Consider the following 14,644-nt stretch of genomic DNA (forward strand, 5'->3'; position numbering starts at 1 on the left):
TCTACAAGGTCATTTTATGCTTAAAGTGAACCTAGCTCTTTCTTGAATATTGCAGAAAACAGGCATATTTGACTACCTTCAGCAAAGAATTAAAATATGAGCACAGCCCTCGACCCAAAAATTATAACATGTTCTATGATTTTCAGAAACACGTCTTTCAATATGTAATTGCACATTTTGGATCAGAGGTTGTACTCTGTATGAAATATTGAAAACATACTTCAACTTTTGGCCATTTTCAAGGATTTGACAGGATATGGGAAAATGACGCATGTCATTACTCATAATACATTGACTAGGGAGATAATTACGTCATGTTCAATAGATACATGGTCACCAAGGGCCCAAGTGATAAATGCTGCATTGTCAACCAAAACTGAACAGTTTCGATTTTTCAGATATTCACAGGGCCAGAAAAAGCCCTAAGTGGCCCTTGCTCTTTATATGTGTAAGACGAAGCGTTTCACTTTTTATAGTAGTTTTGCACGAATTTGTTGTTTACTTTATTTCGATAAATTAATTGATTATTTACAATCAAACATCATTCAACTCCTCATCTCGAAGGATATCTAGATGAAGTGTTCATAAGTCGAAAATAAAGTGCTCATTGTAGGATCTTTAAGCATCTTTACCTCTTTGTTATTAATTTTATTCAAAATTGAATTTCTGTGTTATGCTACAGGTGATCTGACGGATGCAATAATACGGAAAAAAATATATATGTATAAGTAGTTGCTTAAATGGAAAATTTAATTTTTTCCTATTATGATCGAAACATTCATAACTTTTATAATGTAATATTGATCAGGTATGCATCTTTTGTTTTTTACATTGTTCATACAAAGTGGATGTAAGTACCCAAATTGTAGTATTATCCGTCCGATAAATGCTCCTGAAGTCATGGAATAGCTGACAGTTAACACTTCTTGGATTTATAGATGTCTTTTACAGACCGGATCAACTCGTTTTTTGTTATATTCTCAGCAAATGACAGCAATATTAAATTTTCAGGAGTATTTAAGGAAACATTTTAGTGAATAAAATACGGAGATAACGAACAGTATTCAAGCTCATTCAAAGAATACAAATCAGGAGCAGAGCAAACACGGACATCTAAAACATTAGAGGTGGAATCAGGTGCCATGGAGAAGTGAGCATCCCCTGCCGACTGGTTAAACACGTTTGCTCTTTGTCATGATGGGGGAAAAGGAAAAATCTTTAGACAATTCAGTGTGTAATAAAAAATGGCCTAATAATTAGTATGAAAAACGTAAGTCGGCATTTGACTTAATGATAGATTGTATTTGCTGACAAGGTCATTGCATCGACCACAGAACTTGTGATGACTTTAAACAAGACCGTTGATATTTTTGTTTCATCAACATGTTTGTGAATAGCTTGCCTCGTTTTAGAAATTGTTCGTACGTAGAGCATAATCTTGCGTATCGAATCAACTGAGAGACATAAATCCCATATGCAGGCGATAAAGGTATATTGCTACAAAAGTAAGGGAAGTTGACGATATTGAAAAAATTAAGTCATCAGGTTTATTGCAGAGCTTTGTTGGTTATCATTAGAGTCTTTTTCTAGTAAAATATCCAAATATGAAACAAATGTGTCAGAATCTGTGGCATCTCTTGTTTCAAGCTCACTGGGATATATCGAGTTGTCATATGAATGAAAGTAATTATTTTTAATTGATAATACGTCGCCGATATACGTAAATGTCGCGTTGAAGGCCACATCAAGTGTTTTCTTCTTCTTATATGTAAGACTTTGATTAAATTTTGACTTTGAATCTGCTAATAACGGGGCGCAATGGTACCCATGGAAATTCCGACAGATTGTTGGAAGACCTGATATCCTAAATCTACATAAATATTGTCATTCAGAAACTCAAGCATCTTTTTATGTTAAATTCAGAGTACTTGTGTGTACAATCAGAATGTTTTTAATAAAATAATGTTGTAAATGACCAATGACAATGTAAGTAGATTAAAGTGTTCCATCTTTATTGGAAAAAAACCCAGCTATCAATGATGTCAAAAAGCCTGGACTTGGGGAATGGTTGTATAAAGAGCTGAAAAATCGTAAGTTTTGATGTTATTGATTTTGGTAAAATTTTGTGATTTCAAATTATCTAAAAGTTCTTTGGAATTTATTAGTACCTACATCTGATTTACACCACTTCTCGAATATATCGTTGTACAGTACTCCTGAAGTTTCTCCTTCACTGCTATTAATATTTACGGGAGGAATAAAGAAAGAGGCTTGGTAGAACATTTTCTGGAACCCGCTATGTACGTTTCTGTGTAAGGATTTTTATGAAGTTTAGGAATCCAGTATAGGTATGGTAATTCAAATTCAATTTGATTGTTGGGAATAAAAACCACCACATGGATTTGAAGAATTTTCTCCTTAGAATGGGAGCTATGGGTATAAGTATGGATATATACTCTTAAAAAAAGAAACGCTTAGTAAAATTTTAGTGACACATTGAACATAAAAATTATTTATTTAAATGATGTATTGAGAACAAGAAAATATGGTAAACAATAGGTCTACAATCTAAATGTCATAATTGCTCAAGATTTTAACGATCACAGACAATGCAAGATCATTAAACATAAATATCTCGTATGCCCCCACAGACACCAATGATAGCCTAAAAAGCATCCTAATGGACGCCAATGAGTGTACTAAAACTGCATGAGATGCTATACCAATTTAAATGTAGAGCTTCAGACAACTGTTGCAGAGTCTGGGGATGTGATTATTTTTGGCGTATCGTACCTATCCATTTGTCTAAAGCATGCTCAAAGGAGTTTAAATCTGGTGATTTAGATGGCCAAGGCAGAGCAGGGTGCTGTGGCTTTGCAAAATGTGATTGTCAGACGAGCCGTGTGTGGCTGTGTATTGTCAGACTGATATACGGCTCCATTTACGGAAACATTTAGATTCATTATTTTTAGGTAGAGTCAATTAAAAAAAAACACAGAATCAAAATATTGAAAACCCCAGTTTTCATAGCCGTTTTGTTCCTGAAGAATGTATGTAAGAAACCAACAAAAGAAAAGTGTAAAAAAAAAAAAAAAAAAAAAAAAAAAAAAAAAAAAAAAAAAAAAAAAAAAAATTAGCATTTTGCAAAATCAGGTCTTTTTGTCTGTGAGTTTTTAGAATGACAGAAGTTAACAACATCGTTAAAAAATAATGAATTTTACACGAATGAATCATATCCAACGAAATAAAAAATGTAAGGCAAAACTATTTTATATTATTCAGGTCATCATTCTCATAATGCGTTTCTTTTTTTTAACATTATATATCTATAAGATTTGGTACAGAACAATTTCAATTTATTGTGATTGTTAATTATTTCCACAAGGTTATGGAGTAATTTTTCAGAAACGCTTATTATGCTTAGATTACTTCAAAGTTCACTTTCCAGAGCTGTGCCCCTTAATGTCCTATTTAAAAAAATGCATGTGATGGAATTAAAAATACGAGCACTGCCCTGATATATGGTTCCCTTTTTTATAGCTTGAATTCAAAGCATATAATATATCTTATACGACTGATATACCTGTACGTAATAAAGACCGCATCAAATTTACATCTATAGTCAATCATAGTACTTATTTTTGATATTGGAACAGTAATAACTTGGTATCTATCAAAAACAATTTCAATGTGTGTATGGTACATTTATAAAGCTTGAATACCTAACTGTATTACGTTTTTTTGCAACAACAGCAATTTTTTCTTGGAAAACCAAGGAAATAAAAGAGTTAAAATAAGTGAAACATAGAATTAACGTTCAAGGAAAAACAGATGGGTTTTTATTTAATTTCACATGTATATATATACATACATACATACATATATATATATATATATATATATATATATATATATATATATATATATATATATATATATATATATATATATATATATATATATATATATATATATATATATATATATATATATATATATATATATATCATAAAGGCATATTTAGCAACTTTTTTTCATTCTGCAATTATCATAACCAAAAATTTCGGGTGTGTTTAAATGCATCACACGTATCTAAAATTAATCTTTATATTCAAGAAAAGTGAGAATCCGTGGTATATTTAAAAAAAATAATGGAGGCATAATAAAGAAAGATCAGAAGAGAAAAGCATGGAAGTAAATCCAAATCAACAGTGTTTTTCGTTTGAGTTAAATGCATGTAACCAAATCAAATAAAGCCTGGAAAACTTTAATAATACCAAAGCTCGAGTTCATAGGTTTGGCTATGAAAAATACCGTTGTCTTTGAATAATGTGGATTTTAGATTATCTAGTTCAAATTGTTGAAATGATTTTGAAAAAATTAAAATTGGGAAATTTAAACTTATAAACAGAATTACAATGCAAGCACGACTGCGCCCCTTTCAGATCAATTTATTTATTTATTTATTTATTTTTTGTTTGTTGGTTCATTCACGTCAGGTCCATAAAAAGGAAACAGCTACATTATAAGTCCCAAAAAGTATTGACAGTTCATCTAAATTTATTTGTAAAACATTCCACTGCTAGCTTTGATTTTATTTAGTCAGCATTTTTCCTAAGGAATAGCAACCAAATGTTACCGTATTTAGTAAGTAGTCATTTAAATTTCTTCAGTGATTAACCACATCTTTGGACCCGTTAAATGACGTCAGTTATACTAAGAAGGAAGATGATTGGTAATTCAGTCAAGTCATTTTACAAGGGTCACACGATAAGTAAACATGCGGATAAAAAAGCAATTGATTCTTGACCACGATGCAATAATTTTATACTCCCACTTGATATATTGAAAGCTCGCTGAAAACATAGAAAATAATTGTAGATTGTCTTCCTTAATTCCTCAATGACTGATCAATAATGTAGAACACTCAAATGACGCCTGACCTTTGTGTAAGAATCAATGAATTATGAATGAAAAATATATTTCAGTCCTTCAAATATTTACAGAAACGTCTGTAAACAGACATTTCTATTTCTGGTATATCAACTTAAGGATCGAGTTGGAAGAATAAAGATGAAATCCTATCGCCTCCTACAATACTGACATCGCTTTTATATGATACCATGAAGTGATGATACTCTAATGACCATTAATGGTATGTTTATAGCAGTAACAGATAAATGTTTAACTGATTTTGTTCCTAGCGTGTTTAAGTTGTGTAATCAGTGATACTATCAAAAATCTTATTTAAAATAAAAGTGTCAAAATATTGTTCTGCTTTACTTAAAAAAATCTTACAAGAGAAATTTTTCTCCTCTTCTGTAATTTAGAAAGTAAACATTATTAGCTAAGAGAAACTGTGTAACAATCTGCAGTTCTCTTTCAAAAAATATTCATCAAAAACAATTTTTTAGTTTAAATACTTTGAATATTTATAAAAATGGTGAATCTGAAAAGTTAGAACATTGCGTTACAACATTTTTCATGATATTAAGGAACTCCACAGAGAATTCGTGCAAAAGATGCAATCAAAGAACTTCTCCAAAGTCTGCCAAAGTAAAACAAATAACGTCACATTCTCTGTTATTCTGTTTTATCTTCATATTTTATTCATAAATTGAAAAAAAAAATAGAATAAGTTATTCTTGATATAACGGATAACAACTTTTTCATAAAAAATTGTATTAAAAAATACTATTATTTTGTTTGTTTGTATGTTGTTTAACGTCCCTCTCGAGAATTTTTCACTCATATGGAGACGCCACCACTTGCCGGTGGAGAGCTGCAAATTTTGTCCTAAACTCGGCACTTATAGCCATTAAGCAGTGAGGGATCTTTTTCGTGCCAGCACCTACTGCGACACGGGACCTCGGTTTATACGGTCTCATCCGAAGGACCGGTCTCCACATATTCAAATTTTTTGGCGATAAAAGTAATATGAAAATTCAATAGAAAAAGATATTGGAAATTCTTGTAGACCAGATCTTTGAGTCTTTTGAGATTTGGTTTTCCGACAATCTGTTGAAATTTCCATGGTTTCCATGGTTTCTAATTGTATCCCTTTATAAAACCACTTTTTCTTCTATTCTACTATGCAGAATTAACAGGAAAAAATACATGATAAGTTTAAAAAAATGTTACTGTATGTTTTTTTCAACTCGACATTTCACAGCTGCCATTAATTGGCTGGTTGTCAGACAAATAAAGAAGCTGGGGGTCTGGCAATAAAGACTGGCGATAATGAGTATACAGAGAGAGAGAGAGAGAGAGAGAGAGAGAGAGAGAGAGAGAGAGAGAGAGAGAGAGAGAGAATTTTCAGTAAACTGTTTTCATCAGCAATCAAGGAAAATATATCTACGGACTATCTGAATGGTCAATCTTCACAGTTATATCATTATTAGAAATAGATACAAAAGATGTTTTAAATGCTCATATAAATGCTTAAGTTGTCTCCAGAAAAAAAACCCCTTTAAATGATTGTCTTTTACTTTTTTCTTCTAATTTGAATTAAGGCCGAAGAACTTCACTTTTATATGTGCTCTTATCAATTTATAACTTGCATTGATGAGTACACTCAAACAAAGGTCTGCAAAAGTATTTTAAGAGCATGAAGGCACCAGTAGGAGTTGGCACGATAAAGATTCCTCACTGCTCAATGGCCCTGAGTGTCAGGTAAAGATCTCACTTCGAAGTCCTTCACAGGTATATGGTGACGTCTATATATGAGTGAAAAATTCTCGAACGGGACGTAAAACAACATACAATCAATCAATCAATCGGTTGTTCGAATGAAGATAATCTTTATAAAGATAATTTTTTGCGTAAAGAAAAAAATATTATGTACTTATTTTATTGATGCCATGTACATAATCTCATAATAAGATATTTTATGCTATTCATTTTCTGTCTGTGAATATATTTCATACAGGACCACTTTGTTAACTAGTCTTTTGTTACTGACTGTGCTCCCTTATCTAAATAAAAAAGATTTTATTATCAAGAATCGTCGTGGATATTTTCTTAGGAATGTCTGCACAATGCATAATGTTTACAACTGTTACATCTTAATATTTTTTTCTGTATTGTAATTTGACCTGCATGATTAAGATTTAAGGAATAATTAAAACATATGGTTATCATTTTTTATATGCCGTATTTTCAATCGCATTACTATGATTACTGGTTCATGAAGAAAATCATGAGTTTACTACTCCGGCTATTCCTGAAATAATGTCAAAATTATTATATCTGGGGGGTTTTCTGGACCAATCAAAACATCTGGGACCGTAGATTGGAATTCCTTTCTCAGATAATTTTGAACACAAAATCTTATTGATAGCATGTTTAAATTTTATAACTTTCTTGCTGAAAAGGCTTTTGAGCATAACTTCACTTTACTTTCACTTTCAATTTCACTTTTCACTTTACTCATTGTATTTCAATCAATGTATTGTTGAAGATTGATGAGAAAAATTTGCTTTGTAAAGTAATATTTTATTGACCTTTTCACTTTGGAGGGTATTTTCTTGTTTGTATTGTGTACATGTAGTTATTTAATGAATATAACAGTGATATATGTGGGGGTAAAAAAAAAATGAACTGGACAATGCAAGAATAGTTCTTGACGGTTGTCGGAGTAAACGGTTGTAGAAAAAGGAAAAGACTGGTTTTAAAAAGGCATGTTCTGGCAAAACAAATGAAAACTGACTTGTTACATATACTCAGAAACTCTTAACATTTTCAGCCAGATTAATAACTCAAAGAAATTTTTCCCCTCTTTTTTCTTATATGACATAAACTAAAAGATGACATTTAAGATTTTCTTGAATTTTCTCAGGCAAAAGTTGTTTTCATGTAAGTTAATATGATAATTATATTTATTTTACTCGAAATAAAAGACACCAAAGAGTCTGACACATCTGTTTCATACTGGACATTTAATAAAATATAAACAATGACGGCTATCTAAAAACTAAAGCTTTTTATTAACGGGATGACTTCAATTTTTTAAATTTTCAATTTCATACATTTCTGTGGAAATATCATAAAGAACTTCATAAGGTTTTTATGTCCCAATCAATTCAATGTACAGAAGAGCATGCTCTGCGTAAAATCCATTTTAAAACCGAGGCAGCAGGCTACCAATAAATTTAGATACATGCTTGTTACAAGGATATCAACATTCGTTTTTTAAGTCAAACTTTTGCAAAGAAGAAGGCACGGTTTTGGCTATATTATGCTTTAAAAAGTCAAACAGTTTACATTTGCTTAGATTTAAGTTGAAAAATCATGAAAGTGGTATAAAGGAGGGTCACTCTGGAAATGTGATGCAGTTAATGTATGATGTATTATTCATTACACTATACTCAAAATGACTGAAAAAGAGCATACTGTGCACTTGAAATTAAGGCCTATATAAAAGGTAGGTCCTTACTTGGCATTAAACTCTTAGATATTCATCGTGAGGTCTGTGATATCAATGAGAATGGTCAAATGTCTAATAGGTCTGTTTCTAGGTGGGTTGCTAAATTAAAAAGAGGTTACGAACACCTCAAAGATGCTGCTCGCCAAGGTCGCCCTGCAACAGTTACAACCAATAATAACATCATAAAAATCCACAAAATCTTACAGAAAGACGCAAGATATACCGTGAAGAAATTGGCTCGGATGACAAGCTCGTCAATAGCACGTATTTTTGAAAAAAAATCTAAAGCTTAGAAAGATAAATGCTAGGTTGATATCTCATTTGCTTATCTATAAACGAACAAAAGAGAGTACATGTTGAACATGCAAAGAAATTATCAAAATTGTATCCAAAATAAACCAAAAGGACTTCTGATAATTAAGTTACTGGTGATGAGACCTGGGTATACTATTTTGATGTTAGTATATGGAACGCCATTCATCAAAATGAAATCGAAAAACATGAGCATATGCACCCCGACAAAACATAGAGAAGTACATAGAGTCTTTTAAAACATACGAGATAACAGACAAACAGGAGGATAGCTAGACAGGATAAAATTCAGATCAAGCTCTTCTGGTCAATAAGCAGGAGAGCTGCTGAACCTTGATCAAACTCTAAAAAATAGAAAAACAAAAAAGAATATAAAAATGTATCATCCATTTGCGCGATCGTGACAAGGAGCACACGGCGGGTGCTTATTCCTCCATGGCACCTGATCCCACCTCTGATATTTTAGAGTTCCGTGTTTGATCTGCTCCTAGTTTATATTGTTCAAAGGACTTCTGAGCTTGATTAACGTTTATTATCTTCATATTTCATCGCAGAGTAAGGAGTTGATCTTTACATCGCGGATTCAATTCCCCAACCGGGACATGGAGACCGGTCCTCCGGATGAGACCGTATAAACCGAGGTCCGTGTTGCAGTATATGCTGTCAAGAAAAAGATCCCTTACTGCTCAAAGGCTGTAAGGGGCGAGTACAGGTCTACATTTGCAACTCTCCACTGGCAAGTTGTGGCGTTTCAATATGATTGCAAAATTCTCGAAGGGACTTAAATTAACAAACAAAACATATTTCATCATATTATTATTTATACCCCTCGATTTTGTGATCAAAAAAGAAGGGAATTTTAGATCATACAGCCCCAGTTCAACCTATCCATTAATTTAATTACTAATGTTTGCATTATTTTACAATCATTTATATCATAAATTGTCAGAAGACCTTGTATTTAGTTCTTAGAACATTTATTTTCTTTATTTTCTATGCTTTAAAAATAAAGATACTATACATTATTGCCAAACAAAAAATACAAATCAACAGTTTTTTTTTTCAATCTTCAAGAAAATATCCATAAATTCAAGGAAAGGCGTAGATATAACTTCCAACGACTATATGTTTAGTTCCAAGAATATCTCATTCAACACAGTTCATTTTTATCATTCTCACTATCAATAAAATGTTTCCGTTTCAAAAAAAATAAGGAACTTTATATCACAAATGGGACAATGCTAAGCATTTTCGTCAGCTAGGTTTAGTATAATTGCAAAACTCTCCTTAATCAAATACGACAATCTCTTAAAATTAGCATATACCATTGAATGTATCCCCCTATTCAATATTGTATTCTGATAACATTTCCTGAGTCATTCACAGGAAATCGCTACTCAGAAAATGACACTTTGTGATAGTAAAAATGTTCAGTCTTGTGGACTTTTAAGTAATTTACATGAAATATAAAGATAATGAACAGTAATGAAGCTCAAAAGTCCATTGAAACAATACAAATTTAGAGAAAAGCAAACACGGACCTTTAAAAACTGCAGAAGTTGAATCAGGTGCTATGGAGGAGTAAGGATCCTCGATCAACCGGGCACACCCGCCGTGTGGTCCATTTAACGAATTCCGTATTCATCTAATAATGCTGGGTGGTCCAGAATTTACCCGACAGATCGAGTCATAAATAAAAAATGTTTTTAAGATTATTTTTTAAAGCCATTACCAATTATTTATTTTAAAAAATTATATATTTCAGTTATACATATATATTTAATGTCATTTTTATATATTTTCATACAGAGTCTTTGCTCTCCTGAAAGGGAAAATGGTTTTAAAATGACAATACAGACATCAGACATCGTTAGGGAATGGGCTTGGTATTGTCTTTTTCTGTAATAAGAAACCTTGCTTTTTACTGATAAATGTATCATGCTGCTCGTACAGAACTTAATCAACGAATTCACTACGTTCCGTGCTGTGTGCTTCTCTTTTTCTTTATAATAAAGTATAAATGAAAGTTTTTTGATAAAGTATTATTCTAATGTGTACAAAATTTCATACCTTTCTTTGAGTTATGTGCGTGTACACCAAGCAAACATAAGTTAGATGTATTTTAAGCCGAAAGAGCTTAATATTATTTTTAAATTTACTTTTAAAGCTCTCAGAAATATATATCGTTCTGATATTAACATAACTGAATCAAACACAAACTCCAAAAAATCAACAGAATACTCCAGTGACATTATATAGTGTGTATCTAAACCTTACAGACTTTCATATCATCAGAAAATGTGAAACGAGAATTACAATACAATGAGAAACGTCTAATTCACCATTGCAATGCATTTTATTGTAAATTCCGTACTTTAATACATTCCTATTTTTCCATGTTCTTCACATTGTCTAATCCGACAAACGTCGCATCAAACCCAAGATGTTAAGATAGGTAGTGCCCGGCACTAGGAGTGAAAATCATGTATCTTTCGTATGAGAGTTTAAAAACCGAGGTCCCGTGTCAGGATAAGCCTTGACACGATTAAAAACCCTCACTGCTCATTTTGAACTTAAAACTATATTATTAGTGCTCGTTATACCGGTAGATTGTGAAGTATTTTTTCAACTCCTTAAAATTATTGATCCAAAAACGTCCAAACTACAGTCATCCGGCGTTATTCCTTTTCGACAAATATTTTCAGCTTAATATCAAATGCACTTATTTTTCTTTCCTCGGGAATTACCATTTCTGAATGCTCATAAATATGTGCAGCTTTTTCGCAAGACTGAAGATTTCATTTTCTCGAATTGTTTAGAAGTACAATATTTATATAACAATTCTGTTCTACACAGTACTAAAAGATAAATATAAAGATGATTTTATTTCAGTAGATAAAAAATGTTAGACATTTCACATAAACGTCACTTCCGCCCTTAATCGATGCACATTGTTCCTTGGATTAATTATCTTGTTTCCTTTTCAAGTCTAAGAAGGATTTGGAGAAATGCTTTCAAACAAAATGGGATTATATACCATAATTTGCCTAATAACGGTGTGTTTGATAATATTTTGTCCTGCCTTGCACAATTAATTTCTGTCTGGAATAATCTTTGCCGTCGTGGTCGAGATTCTGACATGATAAATACGCTAATTCTTCACCACTTAATTCCATGGGGTATAATTGCGTTGATATGTCTAAAAGTTCATCGACAACAGTCCATGTTTGAAGTGAATTCCGCGTTTCCTTGATAAATATTAATGTGTCATGAGCCGTGGACCATATGTGAAGCACAGGGAGTTCAAGTGTCGAATTAAGGAACTGATTTCAAACATTTCAAGGCAAAAGTAATGAAATTATATTTTTAAACAGAATATCCGGCAATGCAAATCTGTTTGGCAAATGAAAAAATATAAATCTTGATATCCAAAGACCTTGACCTGAGAAGGATTGGTTTCCCTGACCAAAGTGGATTAAATACTTTAGCTAACTTTAGTTTAATAAAATAATGAATAAAGTTTTATAAAGATGTAATACAGTTTCAAAAGGTGCAAAGCGTTCCCACAGGAAACTTTTTTTTAAAATTCAACAACATCCCCACCCATAAAGATAATCTACTCGAATGATAACCTGTTAAAATCGCAATACCTTGAAATATTTTTTCCAGCAAAATGTATGTACATGTTTGCACAAATTTCTTCAGAATAAAGGAAAAAGATTAAAACAAATTTATAGTGAACAAACTTAAAATAAATTTTTTACGAGAAAAATTATATATATATATGTAAATAAATGACATTTTCTCGTAAAAAAGCAGATTTATCTGTGAAATAATAAAAATGGTTATATATATATATATATATATATATATATATATATATATATATATATATATGACATATGGCTTTAGGAGACCAAGGAGGATATATTTTCTGGCTTAGGGAGACCACTGGATTAAGGCGACCTTTTTCGGTCTCCCTATTATTTTGACCTCATCAGTATTGCAAATGTCTTTTTATAGATAAATAAACAGTCTGCCATTAAATTTTATTAATCTTTAACTCTGTTATTTAACATTCAAAAGTTGTCTAATTTCTATCATCTTCCCTAAAAAAGAAAAGAATTTATAACCTACGTATAATTTCAAAGGATAATTTTTCTGCATTTTGGAGACCATGAAAAACATGCAATTAAACAAAAAATCTAGCATATATATTTTTTCCGCTTTTGATTTGTTCAAATGAGTGTTTCTTTAACTTAGTTTTCCATGTTTTATGTTAAAAACCTAAAAAGGAAAAATATTGTAAATTTATGAACCATGTTTTGAATTCTTAGCAAGTGCTTTCCGTCATTTGTTCCGAATGCCATCGGAATGCCCCTTCAGTTTTCAGAAAATGACCTCTGAACACCATGGATGTTGAGAAATTTGGGTAAGTAACTAAAATGATACAGTAATAAGTTGTAATTAAGAATACACAAGACAAACATTCGTTTGTTTGTTTGTTTGTTTGTTTGTTTTTTTTGCCTAGTAATTTAGCTTTCAAGAGAAAAAGTATGATTTTAAATAATCGTTAGACTATAGTTCGGTATATAAAATCCTGAAGGAAATTCGAAATAAAGTTAAATGATAGGCCCCTATATTTTTTAATTCTTTTATGCAAGTCCACAAACAAATTAAATATTTAAAGATTAGGCCGAACGTTGAAAAAATAGTCTCGCAAGTTGACGCAGCTATTTCGAGCTTAAAAATTTAAATTAAACTTTCTGTAAACATCATGCAGGACATGATCATCATGATATAGTATAAATGAAACAGACCCTGTAAGAAAAAAATAGCTGTAATTTAATAATTGTTTATTAATATAATGTGATCCTCTGCTAATAGAATATATATGCTGTAAAAAAAAATCTGAATCAGGGTGAAGCAGATTTGATACAATACATGGCTGAAGGAACGGGGGGGGGGGGGGGGGCAGGCCACCTGTAATTTTGCTGAAATTTAGGTATACTATAGAAAACATTGCTCCTTTATGCTTGGGCCCCCTCAATAATAACCTCTGATGATCTATTTTTCTTTTGCTTTTGGGCCCCCTCAATAATAACCTCTGATAATGTATTTTTCTTTTGCTTATTAAAAAATTTTTGGTTTGTAGCCTCCCCCAACCTGAAACTGAAAAATGTTGTTTGGTTGTGCTCACCCCCCCCCCCCCCCCTCCAACTAAATTACGTACGGGCCTATTCTCCATCCTTGAGGTTTTCTTTCACCAAAGAAAGACTAATTGGTAACAGTTCAGATATAGCAATATTTATGGAAGGGAATATTCTCGTTTAATTATGAAGATGTGACAGTAACTCAGTCAAAGCCACAGTGAGTGTAACATTTATTTAATATTATTGTTAATGTTTACAAATAGTGAAATACTGATACTGTGAAATTTTAATGGATATATAGAAAATATAAAAGTACAACCATTTATTGTAAATCACATACATGAAAAGCTTCTTTTTTTTCAAGCAATTGGAAATTCTTCATTTTTTCACGAAATTATTTTATTTCGTATGTATGATAATTTATTTCGTATTTTAATTCAGTCAACAAATCATTGTCGCAGCCTAGTTCCCTTCATTATTTTCAGCAGTTCAGTGACAGAGATAAAATGATCATTTGAGGTTTATACCCCCCCCCTCCCCACCAAATGAAACTGAAAAATGTTTGGTTTTGGTCCCCTTCAACTGAAATTGATTCCTACTTACCATGCTTACAGGCTTAACTATGAAGATGTGACAGGGAGTGTAATAACAATAATTGTTCAGACGGATACATATTAAGCTGATATGCGTATCAAATTTTAATGGATAGATAGAAATTAATAAACAATTACAACCATTTATTATAAACTACATA

Source organism: Saccostrea echinata, unplaced genomic scaffold (assembly GCF_033153115.1).
Source record: "Saccostrea echinata isolate AGI-Se365-2 ecotype Australia unplaced genomic scaffold, CSIRO_AGI_Sech_v1 ptg000028l, whole genome shotgun sequence".
NCBI classification, from domain to species: domain Eukaryota; kingdom Metazoa; phylum Mollusca; class Bivalvia; order Ostreida; family Ostreidae; genus Saccostrea; species Saccostrea echinata.